Genomic DNA, 16,750 nt, shown 5'->3' with positions numbered 1-16,750 from the left:
CATACATCAATGACCAGTAATGAAACGATTTCTCACATGGTCGACTTCAGCTCATTTATTCTTATAGTGTAGAAATGTACCATGGCAGTTAGTGAAAACCTCGGGTTGCATCAACATTTTTTGGTTCACTTATCATTTCCTGTAGTTTGCTACCAATGACACCATCCACCTTATATGTTGTAGTTCATCATAGCAACATTTAATATTTTGGCACCCGAGTTGCATGCAGTACCATTATTATACTTTTTGAGTTGGTACTTTGAGGATCAGTTATGTGACATCTGTGTTCATATATCTCCGTTAGCATCATTGATCGGTTTTTTTATATGTGATATTGTGACATGGCCTTGATATGTACTTTTGTGGCTATGATAAGATGATATATTATGTATTTCTCATTTTCCTTTGTACTTGTATACATATTGGATCTGCTCCAAACTTGATATGCAGATGTGCTTTACTATCTCAAAAGATGGATATGCTTGCCTTAGACATGAGATTTCTTTTTTATCACTTCAACTGGTTTGGCAGGTTGGAATCTGGTGATCTCCTCCCAAGTCCTCCTATTATTATTTCTATACACTTAATACATTTCAACCATCATGTACCCCTTTTGATCTCATATATTAGGGGACATATGTTATAGCATTATTTATCACACTTGTATACTTGATGCTTTGAGTCCTGGCCTTGGGCAGCCCTTTCCCTTCAGACTTGGTCCATTTACTAAAATACATTATTTTAAATTTCATACGCCACTCTGCCCTTCAAAATGTGCATGCACACATGGGTCCAACTAAACCCAACCCAAGTATATAATTTGAATATTAAAAAAATATAAAATCCCTATTTTATGGGCTAGGTCTAAGGGTTACACTAGAAGCCTACCTACAGGAGCTAGTGGCCTAACTGTATCCCAATTGAAACAACTATTTTGAGGTGGTATAAATACACCTCATGGGAAGGCCTAAGGGGAGAGACAGATAGGATATTGATATCATATCCAATTGGTCCCTAATCAAGTCTAATTTATCCATGTGCCTCTTGCACTCCCAACTATAGGAAACCTGTGTTTTCTCATAGAGATGTCCATCTCCCTTATATAAGATCTATGTGTATGCATTTGAAAGAGGATTGTTGACGCTTGGGATGGACGGATCCAGAGGAAAGTTTCTCTTGGAGCCATGGTTGAATCAGGTTGTATTCTTCCACATTCTTTACAGACATCAAGAAAGAAGCTCTGTCTTTTTTCTGATGTGATGAATTTTAAACCTTAACTCATGTTATGATCTAATTATGTATGATCTCATGCTTTATATCTATATGTTTATATGATTTGACATTCATATCTTGAACATGCTTTGAACTATTGCTAGTATATATGCTTTTCTGGAATGAGTTGCTGGTTTTGAAGCACTGGAGAAAGTAGAGGGTTTGGACCCCTACGGGAACGTCCTCAAACATAGGATCTACAGGTACTATATCTTCATCCCACTTTAGTACTTTAAGCATTAGGGTTCCTTGTTTGCTTGTTTCTTGTTGGTGTATGCCCTTCGATCAGTTGGGGTTCTCAACCCAAACCCTAGGGTGTTTTATCCAATAACATATATACATCTTCATGTAGAGGACACAAACATATATAGGTGTACATACTCTACTTTACACCTCTTTTGAATCGAATATGTGATCAACTATTAGGGCCAGTGAAATTGCACTGATCTTAAAATATTTTATTTATGAATGATATAACTTTTACTTATTAATATATTTTTTTAGAAGTTTTCTTTTATGTAAGTTAATTCTAATGATTTATAAATAAAAACATAACAATAGGGTCTTCGTGAACCCATAGTCTACCAGTTGTGAAATCAATGGTAATGTAGCAAACTTTTTACAGTATCTTAAAACATATCCCTGACTGAAGATGTTTATATGGTTTATAAAAAATATATAATTTCCTACTAGACTAGTATATTGGAGTCAATGAAATATGAAATATATGTTACTGCAAAAAAACTATTGAGGCTTAGGATTAAGAAGGAACATGAAAAATTAAGTAGAGACAAATGGTTCCATATCTATTGGTTATGTAGCTTATTTAGACCTAGTACCTCCATAAAAATAACATGTAAATGATTGTTTTAATTTTCCAATATAGGTCAATTTTATGGAGGTACTAGGTCTAAAAGTCTTTTATGTGACCCATGTTAGACACCCACACTGCAAAATCTACCATTATCTCTAAATTAGAGAGGCAATGCTTCTCCTAATTTTCTTCCACTTTACCATGTGGAGTTCCTACTCAACCTTTATTGGAATATTGTATGAAATAGATGAGAAGATGATTATTCTACAAATCTATCTCAAGATATGATTTTACCCACATGACCTCGTCTTCCATGTCATCACTAACCACAAAGAGTCATCAAAGTACTAGAAAACTAAACTGGTGGAGAGGAGAGATATTATGGGCAAACCATCAAGATTGCGGCATAGAGTAGGAGAAGGATTAAGCTTAGATAGAGGGTGAAATGGGATACTAAGGAGAAAGAGAGAGCGTAAGGCTTAAGAGCATAGGGAGGTTGGGAGGAAGAATGGGCGGAGAGACAACTAATTTTACAAACATAATGAGCAAGAATGCTTAACAAAAGAGTAGGGATGCCTAGACAACAAGGATGGAATGTATAAAGGTTTTTAGCAATAATCAAAATATTTTTTTGAAATGAGTTGTGCAACAATATTATACAACATGGGAAGACACCATAACTACGTGTGAGAATGAGGGAGTAACTACGAAGGATAATGTCCAACATTGTAACTAGAATGATCCTATGTGAGCTTGGAGGTGGGCTCTAATAGTTAGGTGAGGGATGTTTGGGCACATATTATTCATTCATTACTTGATGTGATTGTTGTCTCATTTCCATCTCATGTTTCACGCCCTTTGTCAACTAATCGAAACACTATTTCTTGTTTTTTATTTTTGTTTCTAATGTTACTTATCTTATTATCATTAATACAATAACACATCACTCTCATGTCAAAATGTAAAAGTGATCTCTTTATATAATAAATGGTAGAAATAACACACACACACACAAACATGGAGAGAGAGAAAGAGAGAGAAAGAGAGAGAGAGATTGATTTTACTTATGATAGACATTGATTTTATTTTAATTTTGCTATTAATGATGGAAATAATGACACCTTTTACCTTTTGCTTATTGAAATTGCATTAGATTTCAAGAAGCAAAAAAGAAAAGGTTTAAAATTAATAATATTAAAAATTAATTACACCACTAGCATGTCTATTTTTTATTAACATCTCCAAAATTGTAATTTAACTGTCAATAATTATTAATGTATGGTATAGATTTAAGATACACAAAATATTCTATAATATCCTTAGTAGTATTCACAAATCAAGGGTTCAAATTTATCTCCAATTTAGTTATGCCATTTGCCCTTTTAACTAAATTGATTACTTATGTTGATAAACTTGTCTCTTTCATAATCGAACTTCCAAAATTTTAATTTGATTATCAATAATTATTACGTCAATGGTAAGGATTTAACCCATGTAGAATATTATAAAATATTCTTAGTAGTACACACAAATGAAAGGATGAGATTCGTTAATTAAAAAAAAAATTAAAAAAAATAACAAGTGTCATATAAAATGAGTTATGGTTTTTTGGGCATGTCGTATTGATAAGCCATGCTATTGGCTTACGATATTGTAACAAAGTCTCTTTATAGTAAGAATCTCTATGATAAAGTGGGGGTGAATCTCCATGTATAAGAAGAAAAATCTTGTTACATGCCTTTTTCAAATGTATATATGTTTATGTTATATATTAATTATTTGTATCTTTTAAAATAATAATTATTATTTTATCCCATAGGGCATAAAACAGACGATGATGAGGTGTAATGTTAAGGGTTTGTACTATTAAGGGTTTGTGTGGCCCAAGCCGGGTTTTATCCCTTGGTGATTTTGACTACTTATATGCCCCTAGTTCATGGTTTCTCAAGGCTGAGGTAAAGCCTGAAGTAATCTCTAGAGAACTCAGAAAACTTGACAAACAAATAAATTATTTTGAACAAAGTTATAATTTAATTAATTCTTATGATTTTTTTAATTTTAAGAACTTGAGATGTACAACAGAGTAAGTGTTTTCATGCTTATTATGAATTTATTCCTATCGGCATTTACCAACTATTTAATTTGTATGGATGTGCTAGTTAACAAAATGACATATGAATATAAGTGTCATATGAAATAGCTTATGAGATTTTAGAGATGTGGTATTAATAAGCCATGGTATTGGCCCATTGTGAGAGGATCTATCTTCTTCCATCTAATAAATGGGATAAATTCGGCCTAGGCTCCTAGTCAACAAAGCAAACATATTTATCAATTATATTTGGTTAATAATAATAATAATAATAATAATAGAGAAAGTTCTATTTTTCCTAATTTTTTATATTTTTAAAATTTTTGCAATGTGAAATGTATTTTTTATATTTATCATGTATTCATGCCTATCAATGATCCATTTAACTTATATGGCTGTGGTGATAATAGTATGATTGTAAGACTACAAATTGTGTGACTTGTACACTATCGCAATCCATTTTTTAATTAATGATTATAAAATAATTAATTTTAGAAATGGAAACCTTTTTTATTTTAATAAATCCCAAATCAACAAAATGATATAAAGAATGACGTTAATATATAATACATTTCATAGTTATTAAAAGTTTTAGATTTTTCCATCAAATTTTCACAATACAATTTTTTCTAAGATTTTTATTTTGCTTTCTTTAAAATGTGGTTTTGAATTCATAAATATATTTATGGCCATAAAAATTTTATGGAGAATTTATATTGTGTATATTACATATTTTGAATTTACAATTCTAACAAACAAAGTTACTAGCTTAATGAGAATTGTAATCTCAAGATGAGTACCCTAGCAGAAAAAGTCTATTTTTGCACAAAAAGCATGAATAACTACCCCAAAAGAGAAAAGTGTCAATTTAAAAAAAAAAAAAAAAAATTCGTTAAAATTGCAATTTATTTTTAGAAACTGTATTGAAAACCAATTTTTGTGTGCAATAAACATGAAAAAGCACTCTGAAATTAAAAATATTGATACAACGTGATGCTACATCAACAATTTTTTGCATTAAAATTCCAAATTTTTTAACAATGTCATTAAAAACTAAAAAAATTGTGCAAGAAACATGGAAAAACACCTTGAAATCATAAAGTGTTGATGTTATATAAAAAATAAATAAATAAATAAAAATTGTTTTTAAAATTCCAACTTTTTTTAGCAATGACATAAAATAAAATATCATGACTCCGAACAACCTTAAAATTCCAATAGTTTTTAATGATAATGTTAAATATTAAACATCATGTCTCAAAAACCCCTAAAAATTAACAATTTTCAACCATGGCATTAAAGATAAATCTCATGACTAAAGAAACCTTAAAATTTCAACATTTTTCAAACATTATGTTACATATGAATACCATGACTCTGAAAAGCCTTAATTTTTTTACATTTTTCAACCATTGCATCAAGGATATAATATAATGACTCGAAAAAAATCTTAAAATTTCGACATTTTTCAACCATGGAATTAAAACCAGAGATCATGACTATGAATAACCTTAAAATTTCGATATATTTTGATACTAAATATCATAACTAAAAAAACATAAAAATGATTAGCTAAACCAAAGAGTCGTTATATGAAATGTCGAAAGTATAGCTCATTTAAAATCTTAGCCTAAGACAACTTGGCACATTCCTACGAAAACTTAAAAATTGACCTTCAAATTCACACGTAGTGGAGGCAGATTTGACCCATTGAAATGAAAAAGTAAAAAGAAATCATCAAATTGGTATATAATGAAGAAAAACTTGATTAACTGTAAATAAAAATTAAGAATCAATTATCAAATTAATACATAGTGAGTGAGTTGCTAATTGGGCATCGAAACAACCCTTGCAACCAAATAAATAAATAAATAAAAAAATTTAAAATCATAAAGAAAGCAAACAAAATTAAAAATTAAATAGTAAAAATAAAGAATTCAATTCAATTCCATTAAAACATTAAAAAAAACATTTAAAAATTTAAAACAAAAACATTTCAATCATAAAATAAAATAAAAAAGTAAAACAATCAAAAGCTAATTTATTTTTTTCAAAAATTTAAAAAATATTACATAAAATTAAGAAAATAATAACAAACAATAAAAAAAACGTATTAAAATACAATTAAAAAATGGTAAAATATAAAACAAATTGTAAAATTGATTAAAATATGTTATCCAAATTAAATTTTAAAAAATAATTAAGGAAAAAAACTTGGGTGGTCTCCCACCCTCCTCAACACTAAAGGGACAATGGTAGGTTAGTTGGAGAGGCACCCAGGGGAGAGCATTGATTCCTGGGATCGACCCTCACCAAACCACCACCGGTAAGGCAGGACGTGTTCCACCTTATTTCTGTTAAATCAAATTTGTGAGATGTTTAATATTTATTAAATTTTTAATTTATATTTCTAATTTGTTTTCATATCATATATATATATATATCATCATTTTTTTATTTTTATTTGCAGTATATATATTTTTCTTTTTTTTTTCTTTTTCTTAATTTTTTTTCATATTTAGGTTTTTTCCCAATTTGTTTCCCTTTTATTTTCATTTTTGAAACTTTGTTTTAAGCATATTTTTAATAAATTATAGGTTTGGTTTTGTTTTGTTTTGTTTTTGTTTTTGTTTTGTTTTGTTTTTTCTTCTTTCTCTGTAAGTTTGGGAAGAGTACATTTTGATCATGTCCAATATAGAAACTTAATCAGGGTGGGGAATTGAACCGACGACTTCACATCAAGGAGTGCCTTAACAAAGCACTCGATCACTATCTATCTATGACCTAGTGGGAAAATAAATTTGGTTTTAACTAGTTCATATAATTTTATTTAATTAATTATTTTTTCTTTATTTTTGTTATTATTATTTATTTTTTCTAAATATTTTTGAATTTTTCAGTTTTAACTTTTCTTCCAAACTAATTATTGTTTGTTTTCAATTTTGTTTTCTTTCTTTTAACAATTTATTTTAAAAATTTTATTTTGACCTCTTTTTGGTTAAAGTTGTTATTATTATTATTATGATACTTAAAATTTTATGTGAATCATTATTTTGGGATTAAAAAACAAAATGTGTCTTTAATCATAAAATTTATAAAATTTCTTATTTTTCATCTTTTTCTATTCAAAGGTTTACATATAAATCATTTATCTATCATGTAATTTTTAGCAAAAGGTCCCAAATCTATATCTTTTTAATTATATCCATATGCAAAAAGTGTATTTCTCGTTAAGTGTTTAAAATTATTCTTTTTTTCAGTGATGATTATTTTATGTGTATTGAAATATTTATTAATGACACATAAGTATGTTAGAAACCCTAATTTCAAAATATTAATCTTATTATTATTATTATTTATTAACTTTACAAAAAAATTGGAACTTCATTATAAAAATACATTGCAAAGAAAAACAAAAATAAAAATTTGAAAACCAGTTAAAAACAAACATTTGAGGAAGAAATCAAAGAAAAAGAAAATGACAAATTGAAAAATAATTAAATAAAAAAAAAAAAAAAAAGTGTGCATAATTATGCATAACAAAATTTAAAGTGTCAAAATTATGCCCCCCAAAGAAGGTTGATGTTGCATCAACACTTCTAAAAATCAAGATGAAAATTACCAACATTAAAAAAAGAAGCCATACTCCATAATAAATATGCCCACGAAAAAAAGGTTGATGTTGCATCAACACTCTTCAAATTTCACATGAAAATCACCTCCATTTAAAAAAAAATGTCCATACATAATACATAAGACAATTTAAAGTGTGAAAAATACGCTTCTCTAAAAATAAGGTTAATGTCACATCAACACTTTTCAAAACCGACATGAAAATCATGATTTCATGCAACATCTAAAAAAAATGAGAACCCACCTTGATGGGGGTGACAGAAAGAGTATAGGTCGCAGGGCCTGATGCAAACCGGATCTATGTGTGCAATGTGTGTAGAAATGGTGAATGGTGGTCAAGACAATTAGCGTTAGAGGCGAGAAAGCCTCGAGAAGGTGGGTCCATGTGTTAAATTACATTGCTTATTATTTTTTCTCTGTTGGTGTATCCTAGGTATGAGTGAAAGGAACAAGGGAATATTTGTCTTAGTGTGTGCACAGGTTTCCACATTATACATGCTAGTTTCGTTGGTGAATTGGGACTCTGTCGAGCGAAGTATGTTTATGGGAGTGAAAAATTGGAATCCTTGGCACACTCTGTGGGATCATGAAAAATCAGTTGGAAGGTGTCTACATAAGCTTTGGTTAGTGTTGACTTCATGTGTCATCGGGTCTTCCAAGCCCATGGAGCTTGGGCATTGACCTGAGTCCAATAATCTTGGTGCTAATTTGGTAAGTGGTCTGTTAAGGATTTTGACTTTCGCTAGAAAATTACTTTGCTTCAATTAAGGTTGGGTGACCCCTGGGTTCTTACATCACTGTATATAATTTTCAAGTCTCTTTGTTGAATAAAATTAAGCTTAGGCTCAACTAGCCTTAGTCTTCTAAGTAATAGGAGGTTGGTACTAAGCATCATGTTTATGGTAATGTTTTTATTAGTGTTTTCTCATATGTTTCTCTTGTTTTCTGAATCCCAGTAGGGGTAAGCTTGTGTTGGGTTTTAAAGTAGGGAGCTTGAGGTTTTAAATTGACAAGCTGGTTATTTATGTTGGATGAATATTGAACCCTTTGAGTATACTATAGTGGGTGTGTCAGCGGTAGTTTTGTTGAATTTTGGTTTTGGTGTTTGGTGACCACCCTAGAGATGTTAAGGTGGATGGGAAGGACCAAGAGAGGAGTGGGGCCCCATGGTAAACATACAAACTAAGATGGTTGGGTGGAATCTAATAAGGAGCATGGGGCTAACGCTGCAACATCAATAGAATATTTGGTTTAGTCTCTAGGTTACCTAGACCAACCCCCTTTCTTGGAGTCCCTCATGGCACATATGAGAAGTATGATGGGTACATTATAGGAGATGAGTCATCAAAGATGTGGGGATAGTAATGAATTCAACTCATTCCTCAATGACTTGCAAAAAAATCAATGGGACATTATGGTTAGTTTAGTCTCCTTGCAAAGAATAAGAGGCGTTCCAATGCTAGACTCGATAAGATGGATACCCGCCTTGCACATATGAAGTTCCATTTCCATCGTGATACGTGACCTTTGGCTCAGGAAACTGGTCACACACTTATCCCAACTTAGTAATCTATAATAAAAGTTGGCTATTTTTTATTTCTTGATGCTTTCTGGTATATTGGGTTTTTTGTATCAGTCTAATATGTAAAGTATGGAAATACTGCTTCAGTTTTTTCATTTCTCTCTTAGGTAATAAATCTAGTTGGAGTGAGGCCGGGAGAGCAGTGACACTCACGTATAACAAATGTAATATTTTTATTATATAATAGAACCATTTTGACCAACAAAAAAAAAGGAGGTAACGCGATATAGTACTAATTAGGTTGGTAACTTTTTTAATAAATTCCTACTCGATTTTAGAGAAAAATTGACAAAAATATATGGCTAAGAGAGGACCAAAATGTCAAATAGTTAAAATATACTAATATATAATTAATTCAAATGTGATGGAGGTGGATTACATAAGTATGTTGGGTACCGGTCCAAGCCTCCCCCCATATTCTCCATGCGAATGATAAGAAAGTGTGCTACATCACAAGGCATGCCGTAACAAGCCTGTGTGAAGTTTTCCATCGGTGCTCAAATGCATTTATGTAGAGGCTAGTTGGAGTTGGGTATCATATAGTGATTAATGGGAATTGTAATGTTATTATGACGATGGGATTTTAGAGTGTTCATCCCAGACTGGTGCCTTATGCCAAACTCATTTCTCGTTGGTGAGTGTTGTATATTTGTAGGGATGACCTACCATATCTCGACTTGTGAAAAAGGTGGCACACATTTGTAGCAGGCAGTTTGTGGACACTCAAAATTTTCTTTACTCCTGTATTCTATGTGGTGTCCTCCATACCAGGCGATCTTTTGAAGGCCAAATTGTTAGTGACTCTCAACTATTTGTATGAATTGTGATTTAATGGAGGGTCTATTTATGGAAATGTTTGTGGCGTTGGGTGGAGTATCAGTGGGGAATTCGAGAGGTATATTTCTCAATTTCTTCTCGTTGAATCAAGTATATGTTATATGATGGTTCTCCGACCCACTGGTGTTAGGGTGTGTGGTTTTCAACATGATTTTATCTACGGGAATCTTAGATAATGGTGGTGCACTCTACTAGGGAAAACCTAGTGTCGGGTGGCTAGAATTGGGAGTGAAATGGGCTCAACATTGAAAATCATTTTTCTTGATGGTGGGATTTTGATACATATGTCGCTTAGTTTCTAGAGGGAGTTAGAACCACTGGTGGAGTTGGCGGGTACCATGGTAGTTATTGTGGTCTAGGGAAGGATGACAAGCATAATAGGAGGCAAGTGTGCATTGAGGCATGGAGTGCATTCATGTGTAGTGTGGAGTATACTACTAGCATGGTCACCTTGGACATTCTCAGTCATGGCTCCACATCAGAGGTCTTGTATGGAGGGTGGTAGCAATGGAGCGACTATGGAGCCCAACCCTCAGCATCCATATGGGAAAAGGAAGGATGCCTAACCAACCACGACTGCATGTGGGGGATTGTTGGACCCCCATCGAGTACACCGACCAACACAGAGGAAGAATGGAAACTCCTTCTGTGCAGTGATAGCACCATCATGACCATTAGTTGAAATGTAGTTGGAGGAATATGATAAAAATTGACATGGAACACAAGATGGTAATGACGACCCTACCCCAACTTAAATATATCCAGTGTCAATTGCGATGATAAGTGGTGGTGGTATGGCACAAACATATGCACATTATGGAAAAGTTGGAGTAGTTGGAGACCTAGTTGGCTCACGTGGAGCGACACGTCAACTGCACATTTGTCCCTCCCCCTCCACTAGGTTCGGACCAAACAACCCAACCTCTATCGACTCTAATGATTGAGTATGTCTTTTATTGTGTTGCTTATTTTGTTAGTCTTTTGGCCATTTTTTCCTGTATGGTTATGGTCAGTTAGCCTTTGTATTTTTTGGAATGTATGTTTTGGATTGATTGCAATGGTCAACAAACTCGGTCAAGATGAGACCAACAGAATTTTAAGAAACAACCATCTAAATATTTAAACTTGTATCTAATAGAAGGTTGTGACTTACAAAAAAATATATAATTAATTCAAATACTAAGTAAATATATATAATAAATTCATAATGGTTTGGATATTGTTGAATTTGTATTTATTTTAATGTTACAATATATATAGAACTACAAGTTAGTAAATATTTACTTGATTTAACATTAATAAAACATGCTTATATAAAGATAATTTTTTAGTATGCCTTATAATTATGTAATCTCACGATCATAATTATGTTTTAGAAATAAAAAGATTCAATAATTCATCTTCTCCTTTATATTAATAAATATAATGATTTACAACTTAACACCTAATTATTGATGATCTTCACTCAAAGAGCATAGAGCATCATTTACTAATATTTATTATGAGAAAGTTATAAGTAAATTATTTTCCTTTTCCATTAATATATTTGCTTGAGTGGTCATGTTGGCTAAACACGTCAATTATTTTCCTCTCTCATTGTAATAACTATGTAATCCATTTGTTTACTAAACTGCAACTGATTTGTGTGAGCAATTATTTTCAAGTGTTCAGAATGTGTTGAAATACCCTATGTATCAAACATGATATTAGAGAGTTAATGAATACCTACTCCCATTATTGATTGATAGCTTGAACTTACGTCATTATATCCATCAAATGGTTTATACTATTTTTTAACATTTCCGAGATTGTTTTAATACATTTGGAGCATTTGTTTTTAGTTGAAAACCCATTTCATCTCACTTTCAACAATTTCCATTCATCCACCGTAAGGTCAGTTATATCATATTTTCAGGTATGAAATTTTATTTTGATTTTTGCTGCTCCTTCATTATGTTTTAATATTTTCTTTTAATTTTCTACTTATATAACCAATTTTCTTCCTTTCTTGTGTACATATTTTCTTTCACACGTATACTGTGAAATCTCGACGGTGAATCAAAAAATAAAAGAAAAAGTGTTTTCTCTTCTATGTATGTACTCTTCTATGTATGTACTTTTCCTTGCACATTTTACAATATCAACAAATAGGAACTTAGATTTTTTGGGTTGATTCATCAAGATCAAACCTTGGGCTTCTATATATTCATACTTATTTTTTGAAAAACATGTGTATTTTATGTCAACAAAGTTAGTATCTTAACAAGAACTATGACATTAAAATGAGAACTTTAGCACTAAAATCCATATTTTTTCATTAGAAAAGTTTTAAAATGTAAAGGTGGTAATACAACTATCACCTTTTTTTTCTTTTAGGGTTAATGCTTTCAAAATTCTAAAAATAAAATTAAAAACAAAATATCATTACTAAGAAGGGTATAGAAAATCACCTTGAGATAAGAAAGTAATGATGCAACATCACCTTTTTTTTCTTCCAGGGTTCAATTCCTAACATTTTTCAACAATAATGTTAAAGATAAAATATCATAACTAAAACTTAAAATTCAACACCTAAATCAAAAAGTGGTTCTAATAAGAGAAAATCTATTTATTTTTTAGTTAAAAAATATCACATTCAATATTCTAGCCATAGATAACTTGACTCCCTTTTAAGTGGGGCATTAAAATTGTAATGTTGTTTAAGTATGATTTATAAAATCATCATTAATGGTAGCATAACATAGTATTTTTTTTTAAATAAAAGAAAATAAATATTTTAATTATAAAAAAAAACAAATTAAATAGTTAAAAAAATATCCTTCTCTCTCACACACATGATTATAGAAAGATGAATTAGAAAGATGAATTTTAAAATAATTTAGAACAAAATATATCATGTGTGTGTGGGGAAAGCAATATATATATATATATATATATATATATATATATATATATATATATATATATATATATATATATATAAAATAAAACAAATAAAGTCTTTTTATTTTTATTTTTTTTAATTTGTAAATTAATACTTTATATTACCGAAATTTGAGATAGACATGGTTGTAACAACTATATAGCATACAATTTCTCTATTTACCACTTGTGTTACCAAGGTTTTAGAAGATCAAGACTATTTTAATAGCACCTTTCTGCAAAAACTAAGTCATACAACTATTTCCAGCTTACAATAGTAAATACAAAAACCCTTATTTTTGGTCCATCCAAAACATACATAATAGAAAAATTAAATATCTGATAGGAAAGATAAATAATCTAGACTCGGAAGTTGATATGGGAGTTAGGGCTATGTTACCAGATCTAGGAGGTTGATTAGTGCCAAAGTCATAGTGTAAGTGACCCTCCAAATGGGTAAGCCTTGCATCGAATCTGTCTAACATGAATCACTGGTTCCTCAAAATTGTTTTAATGTCTTCCAAGGAGGAAAATATGTTTTCCCTCTCAACATATTTATCCTTAAGAATCAACCCCAACAAAGTTTTCATTTTCCAATGTAAAGCCATTGATCCCAAATACTACTTCTCTCAACCCCTAGTGTGGCCAAGGTTCATAATCTAATTAGATACTTCATCCATAATTTATGAATATGAGTGGGGTTTCTTCTCCACCCTCACTATGGTAACTAGCTTGCAATTTTCTCTTATTGTCTCTAGTGGAACAACATTGAAAAATGTGGCAGTAGATTCCTAATAAAAAATCTTCGCCCTTCCTTTTCATTGCAAAATGCTCCCCCTGCCTACAGTGCATGGACTACCTAGAAAACACAAGGGAAATAGAGGGTCCACACCTACAACAGTTCTTGTGGCTTCCTTGACCTGCAAAAACACAATAAAATGCACCCCATACAACTCCCTTCAGATTTAGGTGCCATCGCACTACATCATTAACTATACTCATAATATAGGTGACATAGCATTAGGGGTTCGCCACCTTTTACCCCATAGCCACGAAAACCCAAGAGTCTAGCCCACACACCCCAACACCATTAAACACAAGCAAAACCATAGGTTACCCAATGGTTGAAATTTACACAAAGTCCTTAGAAAAGGGGAAAATCAAGAGGAAGGAGAAATTATTGACCATATTCCTAATTCTTTAGAGAGAACCCATAAATCCTCAAGGAAATACACATACATGCCATAAACAAGCTTGCTCAGCAAAAAACTCCACTGAAACTCATTAAAACAACCAAGACTAAACACATAGGATGCACCCAACCCTCCCAAGTCATAAGCAAGCTCACAGAAACCACCTAACCAAACCTTATGAAAAAAATAAAATAGATAAAAAAGAATGGGCGAAGAGATGAACCTAACCATACTGTTGGCAAAATAAGAAGAGATACTCTGTAGAAAATTATCCTTCAGGAGCAGTCTTCACCACATGACTACTACATATATGATTTTCTGGGAAACAATCAAAGCATAAATCCTTTTTCGGAACATGAAAATCTTTCCCAGGTAAAATAATCCTCACTACAAATTAAAGAACTTCCACTAACAACAGGGATGTCGAGGTCTAGACCTCTCCTCTACCCCTCACCACATCACCGAATGCCCAGAATTCCACCCCCGGATCGATTTAAAATAGTTATAAGCCATATGATGACATGCATGAGTTTACATACTGGAGGAAATCCACATCCCCTTCACATTAATGCCCATCACATCTAAGGATAGTGATCTCATCCCCGAAAAAAACCCTTATTAATGTCATTAACACCCCATTGGGGATAAAACAAACGAAGTTATAAAAAATAAAAATATACTTTAAAAACAAACGAAGTTATAAAAAATAAAAATATACTTTAAAAACAAACGAAGTTATAAAAAATAAAAATATACTTTAAAATAATTCTTTAAAAGACTAAAAAAAAAATCAAAAAAATTAATTAAAAAAAACTTTAAATTTTTTAAAAAATAACCAAAAAGAAATTTAAAAAATAAAATCTTAACCTTTTTACCCTGTGTGATGAAATCAGGGCCTATGTAGGCCATTTCTTTTCCATGAGTCCAACTAGACTCGTGGCAACACAAGGACGATGGACTATACTCATGGAAAGCTCAACCATTGCCCCTTAACCCTCAAGATCATTGTTGTGGTTGTCCAAAGCATCTATTAGACTCATGGAAACATGGGAGTCATGTTGGGCATCACCCCTAACCCTCATACTCGTTCTTATTTTCTTAGATGTAAATTTTATAAATTATATTTTTCTATTTTTTTTTTGACTTCTGCTTTTTCCAAAATATATATATATATATATATATATATAATTTTACCTTTTGAGTGTGTATTCATTTTCTAGTTTTATATTTAATTTATTTATTTTTATTAATATTTAATTAATTTATTTATTTAATATGTATCTAAGGGATTTGTTTCACTTTTTGTGTTTTTTAACTATTTCTTTTGATGTAGATTAAGAAAAAAAAGGTATCTTTCAATTTTTTCCATTTTATTAGAAAGGTGTTTTCTTCTTTCTTTTTATAAAACAATTTCTCCCTAAACAATAATAATAATATTTACAATTTTTGTTTCCCAATTCATTTTTTTAATATAAATGGTTGAGAAAATACTCAATTACTAATTAAAAAAAACATCACGTAATATCCCTTTTAGATTTAGAGTTGTTTTTCTTTTTGTTTTTATTTTTATTTTCAAGGGTATTAATAATGAAAGCAATAATGACGGTTAATTTGTGATTTTAACCCCCTATCCAAAAAAAACATAAAGAAGGCATAAAAGACAAGCTTTTGGGAAAAAAATAAAAAATAAAAGAGAAAGAGGTAAATAAACTTTAGGTTCTTATTTTTAAGATGTTTTTGAATCATGATATTTGGCTTTTAGTGACAAGGTTGAAAATTTTTGGAGTTTGAATTTAAAAAAAATTAGTGATTCTACATCACCACTTTTGCATTTCTCAGTGTTTTTCCATGTCTTTCATAGTCATGAAATTTATTTTTAATGTCATGCTTAAAATAAAAGTGGAATTTGAACCCTCATATGAAAAATTGGTGATGTTACACCACCACTTTTGAAAATGAACATAAAAGTTAGCACTAAATGGGACCTATAAAAATTGAGAACTCACTCAAGCTCCTTTTATGTTAGAAACTTTACTTTTGTAATGATGTTGAAGTTTTTCTCATGTAAAAGCAAAGGTTTTGGGGGCAAGCATGCACTTTGACGAAAATAGTTTATAAGAAAATAGAATTCCACATTTTAGCATTTGTTATATGTTTGGTATTAACTCACTAATTTGAATGTCACTTTAGTAAATCAAAGGCCTTGAATTCAAATATTTTCTTTCCATTAGTCACATTTTGAAAAAGTTCAAGCAACTTTAAATTATACATAATTTATTGTAAAAAAATATCTACAATGGATTTATAAATGAAATCACCTATAAAGTGTTATGATCCTAACCTTCTTAATCAATAAAGTAGATAGAATACTATGTATTGTTGTGTAATGAAGACCATCTTTGGTA

This window comes from Pinus tabuliformis, chromosome 3_1, assembly GCF_031772625.1.
Source record: "Pinus tabuliformis cultivar Carrire ecotype Pingquan chromosome 3_1, CPIR1, whole genome shotgun sequence".
Taxonomy (NCBI): domain Eukaryota; kingdom Viridiplantae; phylum Streptophyta; class Pinopsida; order Pinales; family Pinaceae; genus Pinus; species Pinus tabuliformis.
This window is presented reverse-complemented; position numbering follows the sequence as displayed.